Genomic DNA, 16,386 nt, shown 5'->3' with positions numbered 1-16,386 from the left:
TAAATGATAGCAGATGTATTTAATATGTCTTGTACACGTTGATGGATTATTAGAAGCTTTCAAATTTTCTGAGTTAAAAATGATTATAAAGACATATCTTGCCTCTTTAGTAAAACTTGTGGTCATTAATTTTCAATATCTGACTTGAAATATGGAGAAACACCTGAGAAGTGTCTACAATACTGAGCTAAACTATTTAGTCAGAACTAAGGACTAGAAAAATCTCAGGTTACAGAGTCTTTGAGGAAGATTGGTTTATTGGTTTGGTAGGCCATGTAAGGCAGATTGAAGAGGCAAGGCTGGATTAGAGAGACTGAGTCTGTTGAAACAATGCAAATTATTCACAGCACCTTTTTTGTTATTCTACAGTACATACTTTGTGAGTGTTTGCCTGAAAGACTTATAGCTTCACTGAAGTATCTAAAATGCACTTGCAGTCTTGAAGATCAGAACTGAAAAGCAAATGTGTCTATCAGTCAAGATAGACTTGGTTAATTAACGTCTCACTTCAAAATCTCCAAGGCTGAAAGCAAGAAATATTTCTCATTCATGATATGTGTTCATCACATGCTAACAGAGGACCCTAGCCACATCTTTCCAGTTGAATGGAGACGAGTTCACTGTTGTGAAATACCTTATTGTGTGCCATGATTTGATCTTCCTAACAATTCCATTCAGGTGTCGGCACAGGTGATACATTAATTATTTAATTGATATGGAATCTGAGACTCAGACAGGTAAAGGGGATTGACCCTAGTTGTGTGACTGGAAAGCAAAGCACCCATCGGTCTCATTTATTCAAATCCAGTAAAGTAATTGCTCGAGCTAGTGCTTTTTCAACTTTAATGCTCACGTAGTTTGGGAGTGGGCCTGAGATTCTGAATTTTTATCAAGATCTCAAGCAATGTCCACACGGCTGATCCATACTTGAGTAGCAAGACTTTAGATGAAACTCACATCATTTCCTGTAACTTCTCAAACACCACAGTCCACATATGCTTGCTGCCACTCTTCCACGTTTGAAGGCCTTTTGAGGCCAAGTAGGGACTACAAGTTAAGTTTCACAAATGTTCTTGAAATTTGTAAAACTTTTAGTAAAACTTTCCAAAATGTGCAGATGATGAAGAAAGAAGAAAATGTTATTTTGCTGTGACTGTATCATTTGATTTACCCTTGAATTATGATGATAGTTAGCTAATGTTTATACTGGTGATGTACACTTCATCTTCCTAAGCAGCAACTCTAAATCCATAGAGGTGAGAGTGAAGGAGAGAAGGTAATTGAGTGCTGACTCAGTATCAGTTATAAATTTCATTGTGTTTATAACACATTGATAGCTATTAAAAGCGGTGTTTTGTGAAAATTACATTTATTACTTTCTTACTTAAGTTTCCACAGAGAAATCACTTTTTGCCACATGACTACACATTTGACATTTGGAATTGTAAGTGGAGTTCTCTATCATAAATAATATTTTGAGGTCACTGTGTGTTATTCAATTCAAAGCAGAGGGGTTGAACAAAAAATATTTAGTTTCAAGGACAAAATAGAAGACAATTGACTAAAAGAATTTATTTGGGTATGGTTAGTCAGAGAGTGTTTAGGGAAAATTTGTTTGAAATTTTGGTGATGAAGTCACCTGGCAGACTCTGAAGAGACACATCAATGAGGTTTGACACACTGCTGATTGCACCATTAAATCACCAAAATGGAGTTGATTTGTCTCATCAGGTCAAGTGAAAAAAATGTGATGGTAAGCTCTTTCTCAAATTTTCTTACTGAAGCTTCTCCAAATAAATCTATATTTTGCATTGAGCCAGGCTAATTGACCATAACACTCTATATTTAATAACAAGATATTTAGACTAGGCACTATGCTTCCTTAAGCAGGGTCAAATGACTATTTATAGAAAGCTGAGGAAACATTCATGATATTAGCACTGCAGAAAGATATTTGATGAACTGCAGGACATTTTGACTTTATATAGGAAAAGAGAAAAAAGTTAAAGGTTATCATAGGCTATTGGACAAATTACTAATTGTCCATAAAACCTACACTTGAGTTGATGTTACAACTTAGCACCCATGGAGAATGTCAGAAGTCAACTTTTAGTTTACTTTATAATCTAAATATTTATGACAATAAGAAGCATAGGTATACAAACATTTTTCATATTGTGACATTCTAGTACACAAGTTATTCAGATACAAATGTTTATTTATTAGGGAAAAACAAATCTGGGATCCTACTCAATTCAAAACACTAGAATAGGTATTATGGGGATAACAGACAATATGTTGGTAATAATTATCATCATTACAATGGTAATTATATTTCTTCTAAGTTCTTAGGTATATTCAAAAAAATCTATCAATAACTATAATAAGATGGTACCAATTTATATGTGTACCAATTGTTTTTGAAAGTGGTCATTTTACTGCAAATGTCAGTACTATTAATATTATTTTACCTTTTCTGAGATATAGAGAAGTCTCATTTTAAAGAAGTTTCATCATACATGTTCTTACATTTTATTTTGTGAGTTGCGTTTTTATTTCAGAAATGCTTTGGTCTTTTTCAAAGGATATATAAATTTCTAGATAACAGTCAATTGGGTTTTTGAGGTATATTCTCTAAATGTTTATGGTACAACAATTCTAATATTACAGAAACTCTTTCAGAAAATAGAAAAGGAGAAAAATCTTCCTCACTATTTTCATGTAGTCAGTATAACCAGTGACCTAAATCAGACAAATCTAGTGTAAGAATTTTAAAAATGTGCCGGGTGCAGTGGCTCACACCTGTAATCCCAGCACTTTGGGAGGCCAAGTGGGGCAGATCACCAGGTTAGGAGATTGAGACCATCCTGGCCAACATGGTGAAACCCCATCTCTATTAAAAATAGAAAAATTAGACAGGCATGGTGGCAAGCTCCTGTAGTCCCAGCTACTAGGGAGGCTGAGGCACAAGAATTGCTTGAACCCAGGAGGCAGAGGTTAACATGAGCCAAGATCGCCACTGCACTCTAGCCTGGCAACAGAACAAGACTCTGTTTCAAAAAAAAAAAAAAAAAAAAAAAGAATGTAAAAAATGTAGATCAATCTCACTTATAAATGCAAAAGCTCTAATATAGACTATAATCATGTAATAAAAGTGGAGATAATTCTAGTAATAAAAGGATAATATTGGATATTTATAAAGAAAGGAAAAAACTGTTTGATCACATCAATAGACACAAATAATTACATTTGATAAAATTAGTACCTATTCTTGATAAAAACTATAGCTAACAAGGAATATCTTCAACAAAGCAAACACTCTCAACATGTTCAAGGATAATAAAGAATAAATGCTAAACATTTATGGTAAGTATTATAATTACTGGTAAAAGATTAGAAACATTCTGTTACAATTTGACAATAGTTAAGAATGTTTGCTTCCCTGATTACATTCAATATTATTCCAGTATGCCCTAGCAAGTAGAGTAACACAGGAAAAAATTAATAAAATGTACAAGGAAGGAATAGAATTATCATTATTTATAGGTGATATAATTCTTTCTTTTCTTTTCTTTTCTTTTTTTTTTTTTGAGATGGAGTCTTGCTCTGTCGCCCAGGCTGGAGTGCAGTGGCATGATCTCAGCTCACTGCAAGCTCTGCCTCCTGGGTTCACACCATTCTCCTGCCTCAGCCTCCTGAGTAACTGGGACTACAGGCCCCGCCACCAAGCCCGGCTAATTTTTGGTATTTTTAGTAGAGACAGGGTTTCACCATGTTAGCCAGGATGGTCTTGATCTCCTGACCTCGTGATCCACCAGCCTCGGCTTCCCCAAGTGCTGGGATTACAGGTGTGAGCCACCACGTCTGGCTGGTGATATAATGTTTTATATGAAAATGTATGAGAAAATACAAGCATATCTTTGGCATTAATTTTATATATCTATGTATAACAATCAATTTCATTCTTATACAGTCACAAAATTATTAACAATGTAATTTTTAAAATGATGTCATTTATTATAACAACAAAACTAATGAAATAAATGAAAGATACTATGTGTAAAAGTGACAAGATATTTAATAGAGAAAATTAATTAGTTAATAGACATTTACAAAATTCTAAATAAATGAACAGGTGTTCTTAAACTGAACTGACACCATGGTATTTTTTAAACTTATTATCGTAAAATGATTAATTTTCCCCAAATATCTTAAGTATTTGTTGGAACTCTATTCAAAATCCTGACAGAGTTTTCCATAGACAATGTTAGGTGATTCTGACATTTGTCAAGAAGAGTAAAGAACCAAAAACTGCCCCCAATTTTTTTAATTAAAAGAAAAAAACAAGGATGCTTGTCTTACTAGATACCAAGATTTACTCTTATTTGTATAAAGGCCCATGGATAGATATATTGATTAACTAGTGAAATACAAAATTGAAGAAAACACTTTCATATGTTCAGCGTCTTACATTTGGCTTATACTCAAAGAGTTTATTATTTAATAAAGGATCTTGAGGCAATTAGTTATATCAAAATTGATTTACTTTGGGAATAATATAAGAACTTACATGGGAATTAAGCTAACTGTGAAAAAAATACTATTTTTAGAAGAGAAGTGAATGTCTGTAATGCTGGTGTAAAGTTTGTTGTTGTTTTAAAGAAAACAGTACCAATTGTAAAGGAAAATGTTGATAATTTGATTGTATTAAACTTGTGAAAAAATAACTTCTGTTCATCTAAAAGCACGATAAAAACTAAGGAGATAATCCACAGACTTGAAGAATATATTTGTCATGCATATAATCATTATATGTAGACAGCTTCTAAAATTAATAAGACAAACAATAGAAAAATGAGCAAAGGGCATAAATAGATAATTCATAAAATATACACCCTGAGTGTCCAAAATCCAAAAGGATATTCAACTTTAACCACAATCAAACTGATGTGAATTAAAATCACAACAAAATAACATGGATGCCAATCAGATGGGGAGAAAAAGGCTCACAGCACCTACAGTTGGAAAGAACTGTGAGAAACGGACTCATCCTTTTGAGGTGGGAGGGCAGTAGCACTCTTTGAAAATGCAATTTATATGTTACTTATGAAAGCTGAAAAGGCCATATTTATCAGGCCCAGCACTTTCACTCCTAGATAATTTCTTTCACATGACACAATGAGACATCAGCAGGGTTTGCAGTAGTAAAAACTGGAAACATTGATCAATATTACTACTGCTTATTGATGCCTGGTTCTCTTTTCCTTTTTGACTCTGTGGAACCTACTTTTCTCAGCTGAACATGACTGGTTCTAGCCAGCAAACGTGGAATGGAAGTGAATTGAATAATTTCCCTGTTTCTCTCCCCCTTGCCACAGGGGCCACAATTTTCCAGGTAGGAAACCTTAATCACTCGGATCCCTGAGTACACTGTGGAGCTGAGCATATTCTTAAACTATAGTAGACTCTATCTAAGCAAGAAATGAACTTTTGTTTTTCTGGTGTTTGGGGGTTGTTTTCCTATTCCAGTAAAAACCTAGCCTTTCCTGACTGATACAACTTAAATGTCATCCACAGGAAAATTAATAAATTGCAGAACACCAATAAAATGAGATACTATACCACTATGAAATAATTAACGAGAATTATACATCAAAACATAAAAAACCCAGTGTGGTTCCGTGTACCTGTAGCCCCAGCTTGAACACAGGAGTTCAAGTCCAGATGAGGTAGGAAATGGACAGAACTTATTTTCCAGCCCCAATGGGATGAAGTGAAGAAACTGGCAGGAACCAGCAGATGGAGACAAAAGTGGTCCCTAGTTGCCCTCATTGCTTATTAGCATAAGACATTCCCACTAGTGCCATGACAATTTGCAATTACTATAGCCATGACCCAGAAGCTACTGCCCCTTTCCATTGAAATGACCCAGAAGTTGCTGCCTCTTTCCTAGAAAATTCTGAATAACTCACCCCTCAGTTTGCATTAATCCACCCTAAAGTGGAAATAAGTGGCTATAAATACAATTGACAATAGTCATAAGCGGCTCTGAGCACACTGCCTGTGAGTTAGCCATGCTCCACAAGGAGCAACTCATCAATAAAAGATTGTTGTTTAACACCATCAGCTCACCCTCAAATTTCCTTCTAGGTGAATCCAAGAAGCCTCCTGGGCTAAGCCCCAATGTTGGGACTTGCCTGCCTGCTGGCATCACAGACTGGGCAACATAGCAAGACCCCAATCTCTAAAACACACACAAAAATACAAAAACAAATCAAAGCATGGACAAAGCTCTCCGAAACAATTTTGACTGTAGACATGTGCTAGCTTCAGTGGCTCAGGAGTTAGGGTGGTAGTTAGCTCTCCATGTCAGCTGATCCAGTGCCTAAGAGTAGCAACAGAGCCTAGGTCTGAGTGTGGGCACTCTTGGAACAGTTCTAGCTTCAGAGTCATGGCATGCATAGAATTAGGAGAGGTGAAACCTTCTTTGCCAAAGTGACTCGTCAGCAGCTACTTCTTAGGTAGGGATCAGGTGTGGGGCCATGTCTCCCTCTCTGAGGTTCCCCAGCAGGAATGGCTGTTGGTTACCAATGGCGAGAGATGCCAGTGTCCTCTAAGAAGCAGGCCATTGGAACCAGGGTGGTTCTTGGCATGCAGTAGATATCACTGGCTTCTGCCCTTCTTACTTGCTCCTAGCTGTCTCTTGACATCTCAAGTTTGCCAGTATTCACCAGCAATTCTGTCTATATGCTCCTTCTTTCTTCTTTTCCTTCTTCTTCTTCCTTTTTCATGTGCTATTGTGTTTCTGCAGATTCTTGTATGCTCCTTTGAGCCCTCTGAGCTATTTTAATTTGTAAATAGCTGTCTAAAGTTGTTTTTATGTGTGTGTGTGTAGGAATAAAGACTGATTTCTCTTACTTTGCCTTCTTGGTAATATCTTTTTTTGTAATATAAATACGATTTTCCTGATTCTGGAAAGTTGTGCATTCTAAAATTTACCTTAATTAATTTGAGGGTTTGTGAGTGAGATGGTTTGGTTGTATGTTCCCCCTCCAGTTTTATCTTAAATTGTAATCCCCATGTGTTGAGGGAGGGACCTGGTGGGAGGTGATTAGACCTATTCTATTCTCATGATAGTGAGGGAGTTCTTCTGAGATTTGATGGTTTTAAAAGTGACAGTTTTCCCTTGTGTACTCTCTCTCTCTCTCTCCCCTGCTGCCTTGTGAAGGTGTCTGCTTCCCTTTTGCTTTCTGCCATAATTGTAGGTTTCCAGAGGCCTCTACAGCCATGCAGAACTGTGAGTCAATTAAACCTCTTTTGTTTATAAATTATCCATTCTCAGGTAGTTTTTTTATAGCAGTGTGAAAACGGACTAATGCAGTGAGCATGTTTAATTTTTGCTTTATTTTTATTTTTTTTCAGCCCCAGGACACTCGCATGCTTTATTTTTAAATATTTTCTTTGATACATTGATATTCATTTTTCTATATTTCTTGAGTTACTCCAAACAATTTAGCCCTCAAATCACTGTATTATTTTTATGGTTGTTTAAACAGAGTATGAAGTAAATACTTGAAAATATAGTAGCTGAATTTGTCATTGAATTTCAAACGCTTATAAGTATAATGAGAAAAGAAGACTAGAATAAAAGTGTTAAATTCACACTGTATAAATATTTTCTCATACACACATATTCAAAATATTGATCATGAAGAAGTAAAAATGTACTTATTAAATACTTTCTTTTTGAATATAACCTGTGACTAATACTGCCACATACTTGTTCCTCACAATAGTTACTTCACATCTGAAAATTTACCTTTTTCTATATTTGTATTTTATAGTCAAAGCTCAAGACCTTAGGAAATTTCTTTTTACATTTGTAAACATTTTTGATGACTCTGTTATTCTGACAAAAAAAAAAAAAACCCTTAAATTATGATGCAAATATCTCATAGAGGGTAGCAGACAATATGACAAAAAATAATGAACATTCTCTATTTTCCAGGCAGTGATTTTTCAACAATTGTTCAATTTATGGGAATGATGGTAGATAAACAAAATGGTTAACTCCTGAAAGTTTTCCATTATTCTGTAATTTAAAAGCAAAAAGAGCGACTGTAATTTAACATTAACAATCATAAATTCTCATTCTTCGTTGAGTGTGGTGACAGTTCAAGCTCAGTACATACTTTAAATTTCTGGTGTTTAGTCACACATGCCTTTCATAGCTGTTGAAAAGTATAAATAAATCTTTGAAGTAATAAAATAGTTTGCTATAGGGATAACTTAGTGATATAGCTTCAGAATAATTTAACTCCTTTGAACCAGAAGATCAAACATTTTACCTTTAATCCTTTAAATTGTGTTTCATGCCATTTATTCAGATTTTGACAAGGTCTTAAAAGTGTTTCTATGTACTTCATATGAATATTGAATATTTTGAATATTTCTCAAGACAATAGAATGTTCACTAGTATTGTTTTATGTCCAACAAGGCATAAGAGCAAATATCTTAATATTTGTGAGTTAATCACCAGAAATATTTATGCAGTATCTAATATATAGATGCTATATATTATAGGATATAGCATTTGCATGCAAAAATCCTATCTTTAAGATCTTACTGAAATCTGTGGAATAAATCACAATAAATTTCTATTGAGTTCTTCCCTATGCCACACATTTTACTGAACATTGAATGTACAGCAATTGAGTTGTCATTCAGCATTTTTGCCTTCACAATACTGAAAGTATATAGAATATTAAAATAATTGGAATGTGATCAGGTGATATTCAAAAAACAGAAGGATTGCTTTAATAATTTAATTTTAAAGTGCAAAATACAATGTAAATAAATTCAAACTGGTGTGTCATTGAGGTATGGTTGCTATTGCACAAACACTCAAAGGCACTGTTTTATACCAGCCTACATAAAATACTAATTAATTAATTAAACACTAATTAATGAAACATTAATTAATTTTAATAATTAAAGCAAAATTTATTACTTTGATAATGCTAACTCAAATCTTTGAATCTGTGATTTTAGATGAGAAAAAGTATACACATTATCTATCAAAGCTGTTTTTTTGACATTTCCACCAGGGGGCACTACCCACATTTAATGTAAAAATTAAAACCCTTTCTAAGTTACAAATGTTTCTGACAAATATTTGGCTTCAAATGATTTCTTTGTAAGTAAAAAAATTAAACTTTTGAGTGAAAATGCAATGTTATATTTCCAATGTATTTTCCACAATAACTTGGGCAGATACTAGGTTACAAAGTCCTCTTTATGAAATCAAAAGACTTAGAATGTATTGTTTTATTCAAATTATTCACTAAAATCCATTTAATGTCAGCAGGAATTAATTCATTATCTACCAAATATTTAAAAAATAGTTTTCTTAATTGTAACTTGTGTTTTGGATTTAAGTCCTTGTTACAGTAAAAGTTATAAATTTTAATTAAAATGAATAAAATAATCTAGGGATTTTATTGAGATAGGCTACATAAGAAAAATAAAGTGTATTCTTTCTGCCTGTTCATCAGACCCTAGTTTTCTCTAATTTCATTAATATGTTAAGTTCGTGCTACTTTTATTAGTTCATTTCTTTATTATAAGAATTAAATGCTTCCTTACCATAAAGATGTAAATGTTAGTATTTATAACTGCTAGAATTAAAAATATTCCCTGTGCTTAAAAAGTTGATATTTAGCTTACATTTGTTTACTATTTTTATATCTATAAGAAAATATGTGTGCTTATGTGGAGTTTTTTGAATAATCTAACTAAAACATTCATTATTACAGTTGTTTAAAATAGAGATTATGTCTGTAGTTTTAATAAAAGAGTATCACTACAAAGGTAACACAAGTAGGAGCAGATGTCTACAGTCTAAAGTATGGATAATTGCAATGCTTAAAAGATCACCATTTTAAGATCATAAGTAGGAACACAGTAGTCTATGGCTTAGATCAAGTGAAAGTATGCCTCAAATTGTTAATCTCTTAAATGCTAAAAAGCCTCTCTCTGTTAAATGACGAATTGGTTATAAAGTTCTCTGTAAATCATCAGGCTGATAACCCTTTGATTTCTTAATCTTTATAATGTTGCTGTAACTGTAGGTTTGGGATTAACATTATCTTGAAGGTTTCAAAATTTAATCAATCAAAAAACAGGGATTTAATTCAGCGTCTGTAAGATGCTCAATTCTAACATATTAGAAAATTGTACTACGTAATTCTACTATGTATTAGAAATTTTCTACTATGTAGAAAATTCTACTAAGAGAATTTGAAACTTAAACTCCTTCCAGTCAAACCCTACTCTTCAATACCTGTTCTGTGTAAAACTATTAGCTTTCCTTTTAATTGGTGATAGAAAAGCCATTTGCTTATTCAAACAAGCAGCTATTATTAATTTTAACGGAGTGTAAATAGTTGTTCATTTTATATATTTTACTTGAACAAGAACAAACTAGGAGAAGGATGGTAAAATATGGCTATAGATTAGGTATATGTTAGTGATTTTAGAGTGCATTTTATATTTATTCATCTATTCCACATTTTTGAAGTCTTACTATGTAGCAAGTGCTATGTTGTGCACTGGTGATATAATGGAAAATAACACAATGTTTTCAAAGGGAGTTTTAGTAAAGGATTCAAGGAAGAGTGAGGAAATAATGAGTTCACTTCTTTAAAATTTAATATTCCGATATTTAAAAAGTGTGTAATCATGAAATACCATGCATTGTCTACATAGAGCACACCCTTTAAGCTGTAAAATTTTAGCCCTGTACATTGTCTTTTAGTTATTTTGCAACTCTGTAAATTATAGGTAACTGATTAACAGGCAGATTGTCTCATATCTGGTAGCAGTTCAAATGCCTTCCCAGCTCCAGCTTCCCCATCCTCATGGAAAAACCAGTTTAACCTCTATTTGCACATTGACATCAATATATCTTTATGCTATATAAATTTGCTTCCCTCTGGTTCCCTCATGAGTAAAAACTCTTTAACGCAGGTTCATTTTTATATGGTTTGGATTGTGTCCCCGCCCAAATCTTATTTCAAATTGTAATCCCAAATGTTGGAGGAGGGGCCTGGTGGGAGGTGATTGGATCATGAGGGCAGATTTCCCTCTTGCTGTTCTTATGATTGTGAGTGAGTTCGCATGAGATCCGGTTGTTTGAGAGTGTGGCGTACCTCCCTCTTCTCTCTCCTCCCCCTGTTCCAGCTATGTAAGATATCCTTGCTTCCCCTTTGCCTTCGGCCATGATTGTAAATTTCCTGAAGTCTCCCTAGCCATGCTTCCTGTACAGCCTGCGGAACTGTGAACCAATTAAACTTATTGTCTCTTTAAATTACCTTGTCACAGTTATTTCTTTACATCAATGTGCAAACAATGTAATACAACTTTTTATTTCTTTGAGAGTCACAATCTTACTCTTTTTTCAAAGTTATCCTTTAACACTATATATATATATATATCTATCTATATTTATATAGGATATGAGAGTTTGGATTTCAGAAGTTTGTTGATAGAAGGCACCTGAATTCATAGGAGCAGATGAGATCCCCCAGAGAAAGTGGATATAAAGGTAAAAAAAAAAAAAAGTTGAATAAAGAATGGTGAGGAAGATTACAATTTAAAAAGCAAGATTTAGAAGGATTCCTTTTTATCAAACATTTATTTCTTTCTTGAATTCTACTAAAAGGAATGTAATTTTTATTTCTAAATGCATGCTAAGGTTTCTGGAGTAGAAAGGCCCAAAATACATTGGCATAGCAATTTAGAATGACAGATTTTAAAAGCAGAATTTGTAAACAAAGGCACATCTAGAACAGCAATTTCAACCTTGGCTGTACATTAGAATTATTTGTGGTTTTAAAAATACTGATGCCTTGATTCTGTCAAAGAATGCCCCATATGTCCCAGCCAATAGACAAAATGGACTCCCTGTGGCTGAGTTAAAATAGAACCATGTGGCTATGGCTGGAATGGGACATCTCTCACCTCCACTAGCTGTGTCAAAGAAACATCTGACAAAGACTTCTGGTTTTGGGCTTAGAAACGAATCAATCAGAGCTTCCCTGCTCCATCCAATCGGGGCTTAGCTATGTTGACCAATTAGAACTAAGCAAGTTTGAATCCTTTATTTGCATAAACAGACTTGATTGGGAACCTGTGTGGATATGTTTGCTATAAAACCCTGATTCTCCTTTGTTTCTCTGAAATGCATCTTCATTTTACATGAAAGCTGTGTCTCCCTAGTGTGTAAACTGTTCACTGGAATAAAGTCTCTTTTGTCCACATTTCTCTCGAAGGAACTTTTGTTCACAATTGCCTCCCCAGAGATTTTTGTTTAGCTAATTCAGGGTGGGGCCTGGGCTCCGGGGTTTTTAAAAAGGTAATTCCAACGTGCAACCAAAGTTGAGATGCACTGGTCTAGGTAGGAATAGTCAGGATGCTAAAAGCCATGAAAGAGATAATGAGGCCGGGCACGGTGGCTCAAGCCTGTAATCCCAGCACTTTGGGAGGCCGAGACGGGCGGATCACGAGGTCAGGAGATCGAGACCATCCTGGCTAACAAGGTGAAACCCTCTCTACTAAAAAATACAAAAAAATTAGCCGGGCGAGGTGGCGGGCGCCTGTAGTCCCAGCTACTCGGGAGGCTGAGGCAGGAGAATGGCCTGAACCCTGGAGGCGGAGCTTGCAGTGAGCTGAGATCCGGCCACTGCACTCCAACCTGGGCGACAGAGCAAGACTCCATCTCAAAAAAAAAAAAAAAAAAAAAAAAGAAAGAGATAATGAGGAATCCTTCAGGATATGGTATGGGAGGGGAATGGAAAGAATAAGTCTGTCAGAAAGAAGATTCCAAAGAAATGTAGCTGTCTGCAAATGTTGAAGGATTTTCATGCAAGTCTTTATTCTGTTCTATATATGTAGAAATGAGACATTAAATGGAAATAGTTTAGGTTTACACAAGAAACCTCAAATGATCTAAAATGTGTTAAAGTAGCATAGATTTATTTGCAGCTACGTCAACACTGAGACATTAAGGGATGTCTAACATAGATTTTCCTTTACTACAATATTATAAATTTGACTGAACTAGTCATCTCCTTCAAAGCCAAAGATTGACTACACTTAATGGTTCTGTGAAAATAATTTGAAATATACCATTAAATATATTAATTATCATTGAATATAGTTATTCTTCCTTCATAATTTGTTTCTGAATTTATATTTATTTACACATATTGAATATTTCTTTTGAAATTTTACTTGCCTAAGTACCCAGACACCCTTTGGATGTTAATTTACTCTACATTGACTAGTCTCTCTCTCTTTCTATTGGATATTGTGTTTTTCTGTTTGTTTGTTTAGAAAGTCAACTTTTATAGTTAGATATTGCTGCATATTGGACGGTGCTCAGTTTAGAACGACTAACAAGATTTATGATCAGCCTAGAGTAAAACTTACTAAACCACCACACTAAGCTCACTGTGTGTCTCACTATAATTTAAAGAAATATAAATTAAACTCTTCACTCATTTTGCAAGGAAGACAAATAAACCTATTACGTTTTTAAGCTCTTTTTTCCATTAAATGAAGAATATGTTTAGTTTTTTTAATTAAATTGTTGCTTTAATAAAAACATTGTTAATCCAAATTCCATGCTGAATACTCATAATTTTATTATACTGTAAATTATTAAATATATTACTTAATGCTGATATTAATCTTTTCATGATAATATACATAAAATATGTGATAAAACTTTAATCATCAGAAATGTATATAGAATGGAAAAACAAATAATCTTTCTTTGGGCCTTCTCCCCCTTTCTTCCTTCCTTCTTCCCTCCCTCCATTTTCTGCTTTTGCATATGCTCTCGTTCCTTCTTTTACTGTTTTCTTCCCTGCTTTTCTTGTTTTTCATCAGTTTCTAACTTTTCTTCTTTTTGTCTTTGACTTGACTTAGAACAGTTCTATAAAAAATTCTGGTCTTCCTGAAGGTGAGTTTTCTTTAATGGAAATACGCTCACCAATGTAAAAATTAGACACATTTACGTAATGAAGAACTCCTTTTTAAACTACTGTTCTCCTGTCTTTATCTTTCTTTTCTTTCGATTTATGATATGAGTAATTGCATCTACAATGTTAAAACTCTCTACCTTTCGATTTCCAATGGGCTTGTTCACACCAACCTAGTTTGAATACCTTTTCAGTCTCCTTTTTGGCTTCTTATGATCCTTCCTCATGCCTTCTCCATTCCCTACCCAGAGGCTCTCTTTTCTGTGTTTTTTTGTTTTTTTTCTCTCAAATAAACTCAAGGATTTAATTTTTATTTTTAACCAAGTAGTTCAGGATTTCTAATATCCTGATAGTTTTATTCCATGTTAAGCTGCTTACCCAGTTCCAATTACCCACAGGTTACTTTAGTTTCTATGACTCCTTATCTCTTCTTTCCCATGGAGAAGCAGGTCAAATTACTAATCTCTCTAAGACTGTTTCCTCACTTATAAATTAAAAAGAATAATAGTACTTGCATCATAGGATTGTTTAATATAAAATAAGATGATTCATTAACAGCACTTTAAAAAGTGCCTGGCACTATGTGGCTGATACATGGTGAATGCTCTATAAATAATACCTGATATTTCAGTTGCTATGATTGTTGTGATGTCACTCTCCTAATATGGGTATCTGATTACTTTATCCCTAGAATATAAAAATATTTTCTAATTGGATTTATTATTTTAAGTTTTCTGTTCAATTTATTAAGGATTGTGCTTAAAAAACAATCTTCCTAAAATGCCACTTGTATTATTTCACTCTATGCTGAAAAAAAGCTTGAATGGGTCTTGATTTCTCATTGTCTCAAGTATCATTACCTACATAACTTTTTTTTTTTCTAACCATCATGATACTTCTTGAATTATCACTTCCTATCGTGAGAAATTCTAGAATATGCGTATTTGGTCTTTGTAACTTTTCTGTATTTTCAAATTGCATTTCAGAATAAGTTCATCTTTAGTCACTTCTATTAAGAATATGTATTTGAAATAGGAACCAAGTGTCAGGAAGGAAAAAAATGAAGGTAAAGTATGACACAGCATATTAGATATTTGTGTTTGTTTGCAAAAGAGCCATGAGATCAATAAAGCAAATAAACTAGAATTATTTGGATCTCTTGAACTACACTTTAAAGTATTTTAGGAGAGAGAGAGCAGAGCCACTTAAGAAAAGCGATTGGAATGTACCCTAACAAATTTAATTGGCTGCAATATAGTTAAAACTATATAAAACAGGGCGCTTAAAAGGGAGGAGTGGTGAGAACTGTAGGCAAACAACAACAACAAACTTTTCACTTAAATTGAACTGAGCAAATTGAATATCATATGTTTTAAAATTTAAGCCAGACTAGACTGTAAGAAGCATCATTCTTTTAAAGAATAAACACCCTTCAGTTAAATGATGAAACATGTTTTGTTATTGCTTAGAAATTTTTATATTTTTTAAAGAGATCTTATAAGCTTAGTTTAACACAACTTTCATTATATACTTCTGTGTATACATAAAAAGGAAAATAAGCAACTAAATTGTTTAACGTGATACTAAATTGTTAACATTCAGAGGCTAAATTATTTTTTCAATGCACAGACAATGATTGTGATTTTTCACACCAGATGGTCTGCTCTGTTATCAAATGTATTGGTGATGCAGAAGTTTTTTTTTTTTAATTCCATAAAAAATTAAACTTAGCAGTGTGTGCTCTAAAACAGATTTTACAATTGTGCAGAGCTAGCAGGCTTCGCAATTACCTAGAGTTAGCCTGCTTTTGATTTCTGCTATAGTAGCGTTAATAAAATTCCTAATCACTACATTTCTCATCTCTTTCTCACCACCATTTTGTTTCTAAAGGTTAAAAGATTACTTTATTATTATGGATTGGGTAGTTTTACAAATTGGAACCTAGTAGGCAGGATTTGACATTGAAGTATCTACTACTTGAGCTGCTCTAGTAATGAAAAATTCATGAGATTGTTGCCTTCCCAACAGTGATGGTGAAACATCTTCAACTGTAAGATGCCATTTGATTGAAAGTTATAGCTCAACTTCATGTGATATTGGGAGTCATATCATCTTCTCCCCACCCCTCTGTATATTAGGAACAATATCATAGAGAGAGTGTAAAACCCCTGTGACATTGAAAGTATCATTCTTTCTTCTTCTGGGTATTAGGAAAAATATCAAAAGGGGTGTAAATTTTCGGTGAGATTGAAAGTAACATAATACTTTCCTCCCTTCTTATTAAAAACAATATCACAGGGGGGTGTAAACTCCCCACGATATTAGGAATAATATCATCCT

The sequence above is a fragment of the Macaca thibetana genome, chromosome 4, assembly GCF_024542745.1.
Source record: "Macaca thibetana thibetana isolate TM-01 chromosome 4, ASM2454274v1, whole genome shotgun sequence".
Lineage (NCBI taxonomy): Eukaryota > Metazoa > Chordata > Mammalia > Primates > Cercopithecidae > Macaca > Macaca thibetana.
The sequence above is the reverse complement of the archived record's forward strand: the minus strand, read 5'-3'. Positions refer to the sequence as shown.